The sequence below is a fragment of the Schistocerca americana genome, chromosome 4 (genome assembly GCF_021461395.2).
Source record: "Schistocerca americana isolate TAMUIC-IGC-003095 chromosome 4, iqSchAmer2.1, whole genome shotgun sequence".
Taxonomy (NCBI): domain Eukaryota; kingdom Metazoa; phylum Arthropoda; class Insecta; order Orthoptera; family Acrididae; genus Schistocerca; species Schistocerca americana.
The window spans coordinates 665,646,562-665,656,052 of NC_060122.1; positions in this window are offsets into that span (position 1 = coordinate 665,646,562).

Genomic DNA, 9,491 nt, shown 5'->3' on the forward strand with positions numbered 1-9,491 from the left:
GTATTGAAGAGGTATTATTGAGGTATTGAGATTATATGAAGTTGATGATTATTGGAGTTTTGGGGGACAAGAGGTAAGGTAAATGATATTGATGATAAGATTTATATGTATCGACGTAAGAGGTATCATTGAAGTATTGAGATTATGTGATGCTGATGATTATTGGAGTTTTGGTGGATAAGAGATAAAGTAAGTGAGGAGCATATTTTTTTTGTTGGTCTTATGGAACAAGGAGGATGAAGATAGCAGACTAGAACACTAAAGTAGAAGGAAGATAGTCTATACACACACTTTGTTAAATCACTAAGCAGTATATACTTTTTTTGAAGAGAGGAAGTATTTGCACATCTTGGCTCATTGACAGTTGTTCAGCAACAGTACATTTTGATCTGGCTTGGCAAACATTGGTCTTGACATGATGACTATGACGTTGACTTAACTATTATTGACTGTTATACATTGCTGCCACTACTACTTGATACACATGATGAACATCAAATTTTGACAGAATTGCATTTACACAGTTAACACTATTCAATTACACAGTAGTTCTTAATGTGGATGAAAGATGAGTGAGTGTGTTTTGTGTGTTTTCCTTTCCTAATCCTACCCACCTATCTCCTAAATATTATTTTATTTGTATGTAGTGGCTTGCACTGACACCCATAAATATTATAGGTTTACTGGTATTTGTGTATTTGTAATAGTTAATATGACAATTATCTGATATCATTTTTGTGTTTATTCGAATTTATATGTTTAGTGTGTAAAAGCATTTGTATGTGTATTCAAACTATTGTTCATGCCTGAACTGTCTGATTAGTGATGGTAAATATTATGAACTGTTACCTGCACTTTTTCAACATAATGTGTGACACTTAGGAATGATTAATTTCTGCTGATGAACTGTGTGATCAGTGATAGTGAATATTATGGACTGTTACTTGTACTTTTTCTACATGATTGGTGCCACTAGGAAATGTTTAATTTGTGCTTATATACTCTGACGAACAGTGTGATCAGTGATAGTGAATATCATGGACCGCTCTCTGGACCTACTCAACATTGCTGGGTGCCACTGTTAGAACTGTTTCTACTGAAATGATGTCACTTGCCGGTGTCTGCACCTACTCAACATTGCTGGGTGCCACTGATGGACTGCTTCTACTGAACTAATGTGACTTGTTGCTGTGTGTACCTCTTCAACTTTACTGGGTGCCACAGATGGAACTGCTGCTACTGAAATGATGTCACTTGTTGGTGTCTGCACCTGCTCAACATTGCTGGGTGCAACTGATGGACTGCTTCTACTGAACTAATATGACTTGTTGCTGTGTGTACCTCTTCAACATTGCTGGGTGCCACAGATGGAACTGCTTCTACTGAAATAATGTCACTTGTTGCTGTCTGCACCTACTCAACATTGCTGGGTGCCTCTAATGGAACTGCTTCTACTGAAATGAAGTCACTTGTTGGTGTCTGCACCTGCTCAACATTACTGGGTGCACAGATGAAGCTACTTCTATGGAAATGATGTTACTTGCCGGTGTCTGCACCTACTCAATATTGCTGGGTGCCACTGTTAGAACTGTTTCTACTTAAATAATGTCACTTGTTGCTGTCTGCACCTATTCAACATTGCTGGGTGCCACTAATGGAACTGCCTCTACTGAAATGAAGTCACTTGTTGGTGTCTGCACCTGCTCAACATTGCTGGGTGCAACTGATGGACTGCTTCTACTGAAATGATGTCACTTGTTGGTGTCTGCACATGCTCTCAACATTGCTGGGTGCAACTGATGGACTGTTTCTGCTGAAATGATGTCACTTGTTGGTGTTTGCACCTGTTGACCATTGCTGGGCTGGAATTATCAACTATTTTTTTTTTAACAATTAAAAGTATTTTATGTGAACATTTGTATAAACTGATTTTTTGTGTATTGTGCAAACTATTATGTAAAGCCACATGTATGAAAAGAATTTGTATTGCCTACTGTATTTTATATATTAGGTTATTGAAAGGTCAGTGCAAAGCCAAAATTTTAACTAATTATGTGATATTTAGGTATTAATATTATCTTTTATTTTTATCTGTATTTTTGTGGACGAATTTGGTGGTATTTTCACCACCAATGCTGGCAAAAAATACCATCAAATTCTGGCCTGTGGAGGAGGGGCATATGAAAGGTGGCTACACTGAGCCACTGCGCCAGAGATTGCGCCAAAGAGTATTATTAAGCCGCCTCCACAGTGCTTGTTGAGAGCTCGTAGTAGTCAGTGCCTGTTAAGAGCTCGTAGAAGTGAGTGCCTGTCGAGAACTCGGGGTAGTCTGTGCTGAGATGTTGTAGCAGAGAGTGTTTGTTCAGATGTGCTAGTAGGCAGTGCTTGCTGAGATGTGATATTGGAGAGTTCTGGTTGAGATGTGATAGTAGAGAGTCGGTGTGAGATATAATGTAAGGATTAGAGTGATTTTCACCAATATAAATGAGGTAATAAACTCCGTTTCTTTTTATTTCAGTGTCCTAAATGATGCGTCATTACAGGTTCAGTCAACAAAGCATCTGGCGTGTGTTCTTGTATTAGAGTTTAATTCTGCTTTCTTGCGCAATTATAGTATTTCTAATTTTCTTTTATCACGTCAGTATAATTGCTGTTTAAAAATTCTTGTCTTGTTGAAGAAGAACCGTGCCAGATATGCGTTGAGTCATACTTCCACATACAGAACAGTTATACTTGTGTTTTGGTTTAGTAGGTTTTATAGTTGCTGGGGACTTAATTAATTAACTGTGTTTACGAAAATTTTCATTTCATTCTTTGTTGTTGTTCTTTGCAGTCAGATAGCGTAATAATACTAGTCAGGGCCAACCGTTTACGAGACACAGCGTAATCGGGCATACAGCTACGAAAAATAAAAAGTATTTTCAATCATATTTAATTAAGCCCCCATGCAAATTGCGTAATGACATACTCGGTTTCCTGGATCGAGTCACGTGATTCGGTTTCAGCAAAATGACTTCATGCTCCATCTGTGCTATGTATAGTCTATGCTGTACAGCCACCTCCCTTCTTTTTTTACCTTCATGGTTGTATCCCATTCTTCAGTATTCGCAAATCACCTGTGACGTTCTCAATGATTTCTACACTTGCCAAACCGGGCGATATTTTAACACCAGATTTAAAGAGTACATTAGAAACAGTGATAGTAGTCCGTCAAGCTTCTATTTACATATGAAAGCTCAACACCACAATGCTGAGAAAACTGAAACTTGCCTTACATTACGTTTACATGCGACACATCTTTCGAAAGGCGAAAACCGAATTTCGAAAACCGTTTTTCGTTGTCGTGTTTGCATGTTAAGGTTTGAAGCGAATTAGCTAGCCCAGTTAAATACGGCGCCTAAAAAACAGTTGAGTCAGCACAATCGTTTGTTTCTCTTCAATTAGACAGGTTGTAAACAGCTTCAATCTAATATTTCTACTCATCCTTCACTGCACGAAAAGCCACTCTGTCCATACTACCTGAAATTTTTTATAAACAAGACGAAACCTGACAGCCCAAGCACTTACCAAAACCGGTGGGAGTGAAAATCGATCGCGGAATTGGAAAACCAGCAACTAGAAGCGGATTTCCAGAATCGATTTTGAAATGTGTACATGACCACCCAGAAGCAGTATTGGGAAATCGGTTTTTTGGGACCCCATGGGAACGGGGTGTTAGAAATGGTTCACAAAGTACCGAAAGGAGTTACTATGAACATTTTCGAAGAACTATAAATTCATATTCATACAAGGAAACATTCACACGAAATTGTAAATGAACCCACAGATTTTAAACATAAATACTATCTCGAGATCTTTATTGACATAATAGAATATAAAAAGAAATAGTCATATGGTAAACAAAACTTGCACAGACCATATATAAAATTTAAAGAAATGTTAAGAACAACGAAATGTAACATCATCTGTGATAAGTTGTTTATACTTTGTAAACATGTCGCATCATAGTAAAAAGCTGTCCAAATTTAACTGCCAAAATATCTGACAAAAACGCGTATTTTTACGTTCTGTACCTACAAAAGGTATTATACTTACCAAGACACGACAGAAAAAAATTATATAGGTGCAATATGCACATCACTTCCAACGAGACGTAAGTTACCAATGCAAATGTAAGCATAAAACAGCCCCGATTTACCTACAGATAATTTTACCAACGTTATTTTAGCAAGTCATTTGATAACAGCAATAAGTCGAAATAGGCTGGGGGAACCGAAATAGAGAAGGAAAATTGTTGCTGGAATTCTGCAAGAGGAATGGGCTGGCGATCGCAAATTCCTGGTACAAGAAGAGAAGTAGCCACAAAATAACTTGGTACAGTGGAGACTGGTCCCAAACTTCAGTAGTAGACTATGTACTAGTGGATAGGCAGATGATGAGCAGCCTCACAGATGTTAAGGTCATTCCATCTGAGGCCTTAGACAGTGACCATCGGCTGTTGGTAGCCACCCTGAGAGAGGAAAAAGATAGGAGGGCAACAGATATACAGGAGAAAAGGTTGAAGACATGGATGCTGAAAGAGGATGAACGGAGGACCCAGTACCAGACACTGATCAGGAAGAAGCTGCCAAAGGAAGATCAGAGAACAGTGGAAGAAGAATGGGGATATTTTAAGAGGGCTCTAGTTGAGGCAGCTGAGACTGTGTGCGGAAGAACTAGCACAAAGAGGAGAAGTAAGGAAACCCCATGGTGGAACAACATATGAAAAGAGGCAGTACTTCGAAAGAACAAAGCCTTCAGAGAATGGTTCCAGACCCGAACAGGGGAAGCTAGGGTAAAATATAAGGAAAGCAAGAAAGCGGCACAGACCATAGTAAGGGCGGAGAAGAAGAAGTGGATGGAAAAATGGACAAGAATGTTAGAAGAGGACAGTGAAGGGAACAAAAAAGTACTTTACACCATGGTAAGAAATAAGAGGAACGACAGAAGCGAGTGCCTGAGGATCATGGATAATAATGGAAGAGTTGTGGAGGAAATGCATGAGCTCAAAAAGATTTGGAAGGAGTACTTTGAAGATCTGTTGAATGCCGCCAAGCGGGTAACTAACAGCGTTGGAGAGCCTAAGGCAGCAGACGATTATAATAGTGGAGAAATTGATGATCTAACTTGGAATGAAGTGGAAGAAGCCATAAAGAGGATGAAAGGGGGCAAGGCGCCAGGTTGGGACGAAGTAACAGTGGATATGATACGAGCAGCAGGAGAAGCAGGAACCCAGTGGCTATACAGAGTGCTGAGGGTGGTGTGGAAGGAGAACAGAATTCCTGGGGATTGGAAGAAAGGAATTATAGTCCCGATCTTCAAGAAAGGGGATAAAAGGAGATGTGAGAACTACAGAGGAATCACCCTGCTATGCCACTGTGGAAAAATCTATGTAAAGATCCTGGAGAAGAGAATAAGAAGCAGTATTGAAAGTAGACTGCAAGAGGAGCAGTATGGTTTCAGGCCGGGAAGATCAACAACGGACCTCATATTTGCGGTAAGGCAACTACAGGAAAGGCACTATGAGTACGGGAAGGACTTAATCATGGCCTTTTTAGATATTGAGAAGGCGAATGACAGTATCTGTAGGGACAAGCTCTGGGATGTGCTGAACGCAAAAGGGATAGATGAAGAGATAACACGAAAAGTCAGAAAAATGTATGAGGGAAGTGAGAGTTGTGTGAAAGTGGGGAGGGAACGTACTGCATGGTTCAAGCTGGAAAATGGGCTGCGACAGGGAAGTGCACTTTCGCCTTTATTGTTTATTATTTTTATGGATGAAATCCTACAGCAAGTATCAGATGCAATTGGAGATCATAAAATGAAAGCAGTGCTTTTTGCCGATGACCTGATGTTATGGGGAAATTGCGAGAAGGAGGTGCAAGAGCAGTTAGATGTATGGGAGGCAACGGCAGCACAATATGGAATGCATTTCTCTGCAAAGAAAAGTGAAATAATTGTCACAACAAGGAAGAAGAATAGGCCAAATGCGGATATAACTTGTGGAGGGGAAAAACTACAAGTGGTAGAGAACTTCAAGTACCTGGGAAGCATGATTGAAAGTAAGGGGGGAAACGCAATGGAAATAAATGAAAAGTGCAGAAAAGCAGGGCAGTTCTACAAATGCATTAGGGGGCTTATTTGGAGCAAGGAGGTGCCACAGAAATTCAAGGGAATTATATGCCGAACCTACTTTGTCCCCATATTGGCATACGGAAGTGAGACATGGGTAATGCACAAAAGCGACAAAAGTAGAATACAGGCTAGTGAAATGAAGTTCCAGAGGAGCAGGTTGAGTGTAACAAGACGAGACAGATTGCGAAATGTGAATGTGAGGGAAAGACTAGAGGAGGAACCAGTACAGGACAGGATAGAAAAATCAAGACTGCAGTGGTATGGACACATGAAGAGAATGGATGAGGGAAGAATTCCAAAGAGGATGTTTGATCTGCAACTGGAGGGGAAGAGGCCCAGAGGAAGACCAAGAGATAGATGGGAGAAGGGAGTGACGGAATGTGTGACGAGAAGAGGAGAGAACTGGACGAAGGTGGAAGAGGGGGAATGGTGGAAAGACAGAACACGATGGAGAGGCTTGTGTTCCCGACAGACCCAGCCAGTGGCTGGAAACTGTCCAAGATGATGATGATAAATAAGTCGAAATAGGCCTGTCGTGTAAAATATTAAAAATATATTACCTTATTGCAGATAGTTTTGGAGCATTCATTTTCATTGTATCTTACACTGACGTATACTATGCTGTGGGCCCAATGGAACATAAAATAATTAAGTTAAATTATTTGAAACCGCCTCTGTTCTGTTATTTTTGGCCTATTACAAACGTCGGATTGGAAACGGTCTGCTGCAGCCGTTCGGTATTCGTTCTGATAATAGGGCATGAAGACGCCTCGAAAATGTGCTCGGAAATCTGAAAAACAAACATGGGATCCTGTTGCGATGGTACTGGCTACAATACCTGTTTAGGTAGGGTGAATTGATCACTATGTAACGCTCTAGAAAAATGCGTTTAGTTCCAACACGTTTTCTTTTTCTTTTGAAACTCTTTGGTGTGATACCTTATAATATGTGGATTACATCTACGTAAGCGATAAGCTTCTACAGCAGTAGACAGTGTTTCTAAGGCGTTCAGCCTAAACGAGTTGCCTCCAAACACGTCTCCGACTACTGTCTGGTTGAAGGCATATGCGACACTCATCGGTGAAGAAAACGTGATGCCAATCCTGAGCGGTCCATTCGGCATGTTGTTGGATCCATTTGTACCGCACTGCATGCTGTCGTTGGTTGCAAAGATAGAGCTGGCCATGGACGTCCGGAGTGAAGTTGCGTATCATGCAACCTATTGCGCACAGCTTGAGTCGTAACACGACGTCCCGCGGCTGCACGAAGTGCATAATTCAACATGGTGGCGTTGCTGTAAGGGTTCCTCCGAGCCATAATATGTAGGCAGTAGCAGCCCTTAGGCGGCCTGAGCGAGGCATGTTTCTTTGTATCTCCTCCATGTCCGAACAACATTGCTTTGGTTCATTGCGAGACGCCTGGACGCTTCCATTATTAAGAGCCCGTCCTGGTACAAAGTAACAATGCGGACGCGATCGAACCGTGGTACTGACCGTCTAGGCATGGTTGAACTACAGACAACACGAGCCGTGTACCTGCTTCCTGGTGGAATGACTGGAACTGATTGGCTGTCGGATCCCCTCCGTCTAATAGGCGCTGCTCATGCATGGTTGTTCACATCTTTGGGCGGGTTTAGTGACATCTCTGAACAGTCAAAGGGACTGTCTCTGTGATACAATATCCACAGTCAACGTCTACCTTCAGGAGTCTGGGAACCGGGGTGATGCAAAACGTTTTTGATGTGTGTAAATAATATCGACTATTGCAGATAACAATTTCTATTAAGTCATAAGTGAGACACAGAATCTTTTAGAAACCAAAAGGCGAAGAAAAGAAGTAGGTTCAAAAATGGTTCAAATGGCTCTGAGCACTATGGGACTTAACATCTGAGGTCATCAGTTACCCATGTTATACGTGACCTGCACCCTAAACGATATTTCAGTCCGTATTTCATGGTTATTTAAACTGTTAAAATCCACAGTGCATTAAAAACCCCAAGACAGTTCGTTTTGACAGCACCAGCAAAAGTCACGAGATCGCAGGCCGGACAAAAGATCGAGCAGAATCCGAGACTACCCAAACTGTGACGTATACTGTTCGCAAAGTTCGCCTCGTGTTCAAATAGCCCTAGTATGCACCCTAAGAGCTTCGACATTTGAGCAACAAAATTTTCTTACCTTACACAGAAACGCAAATGTTTTTTGCACCAAGACTTAACCTGTGCCATGAAGTTTGTGAGAGCTCTGCATAGATACCAGTACCAGTCTTCCATTGTTGGTAACGCTCTAGCAAGAATGGTTTCCAAGAAAAGTGCGCTGCGCCCCTACTATTTTACAGTTTTGTATATTTCCTAAATTCAAAGTGGTTTTGCTAGTTTCCTTGGATTCTATAAACGACTAACGAATGGGTAGTTTCTTTTCTGTAGTGAGTACCTGATTCGTAAGAAAATTAGTGTTAAGCGTGGTTGACGAAGTATCATTTTAATGAAGCGCATGGAAGGCGTTCGCCAGATACAGGTGTCTTTCGTGTGCTCTCGTCAAAATCAATAGGTGCCAAACACAACTGCGATTATCACCCGCTTCTTAATTTGAGAGCGGGTTTCAGAGAGGACAGTGCGCATCTTAATTAAATTTGAGGGTTTATTGTAGTTTAGATATTTTTATTTGTGGCTAATCCCCTACTTCCCAACCCATCTCATTTTATTAGCTTTAATTACAAACACCTACAGCGTGAAGTAACGGGGCCAGAGGAGCGGAAGAGTGTGGAACCTACGTACTCAGGTAAATGGACTCTGGCATCCTACCGATACAAATTATAATTCCTTCAGTTTTAGGTTCTATTTAAAGAAAAGCGTTCTTTCGGTTGCAGTGATACTTAAGTGAAATTAATATTTTTCTAACGAAAAGAAACACTATCATTATTATTGCTTGCCGAGGATACCCGATTCATTGTAGCGATACATGTGATTGGTGGAGAAGTTAGAAACAAAAAATAGCGAGACTCGAATAAAGTGCCGGCAACTTTCAATTTGCTATTTCACTCGTCGGTGCTAACGCCACCGCCCCATAGCTGGCACTTTCGTACAGTATTATAGGCTCGTAAAATTGTTAACTTCGATTTCTTGAAAATGCTTGAGAACTGCAAGTAGTATTAGTTACACCTAAGTATGTGCAACAACATTGTCAGAGATAGCCGAAATCGGTGAACCGTTGGATGTATGCTTCCCTTGTTAAATTTTTCGTGCCACTTCGTAAGCGATAGCGCGCATGGAGTAGTTATATTTAAATTCTCCCTGCATTATTCGTGAAGTACTGCTG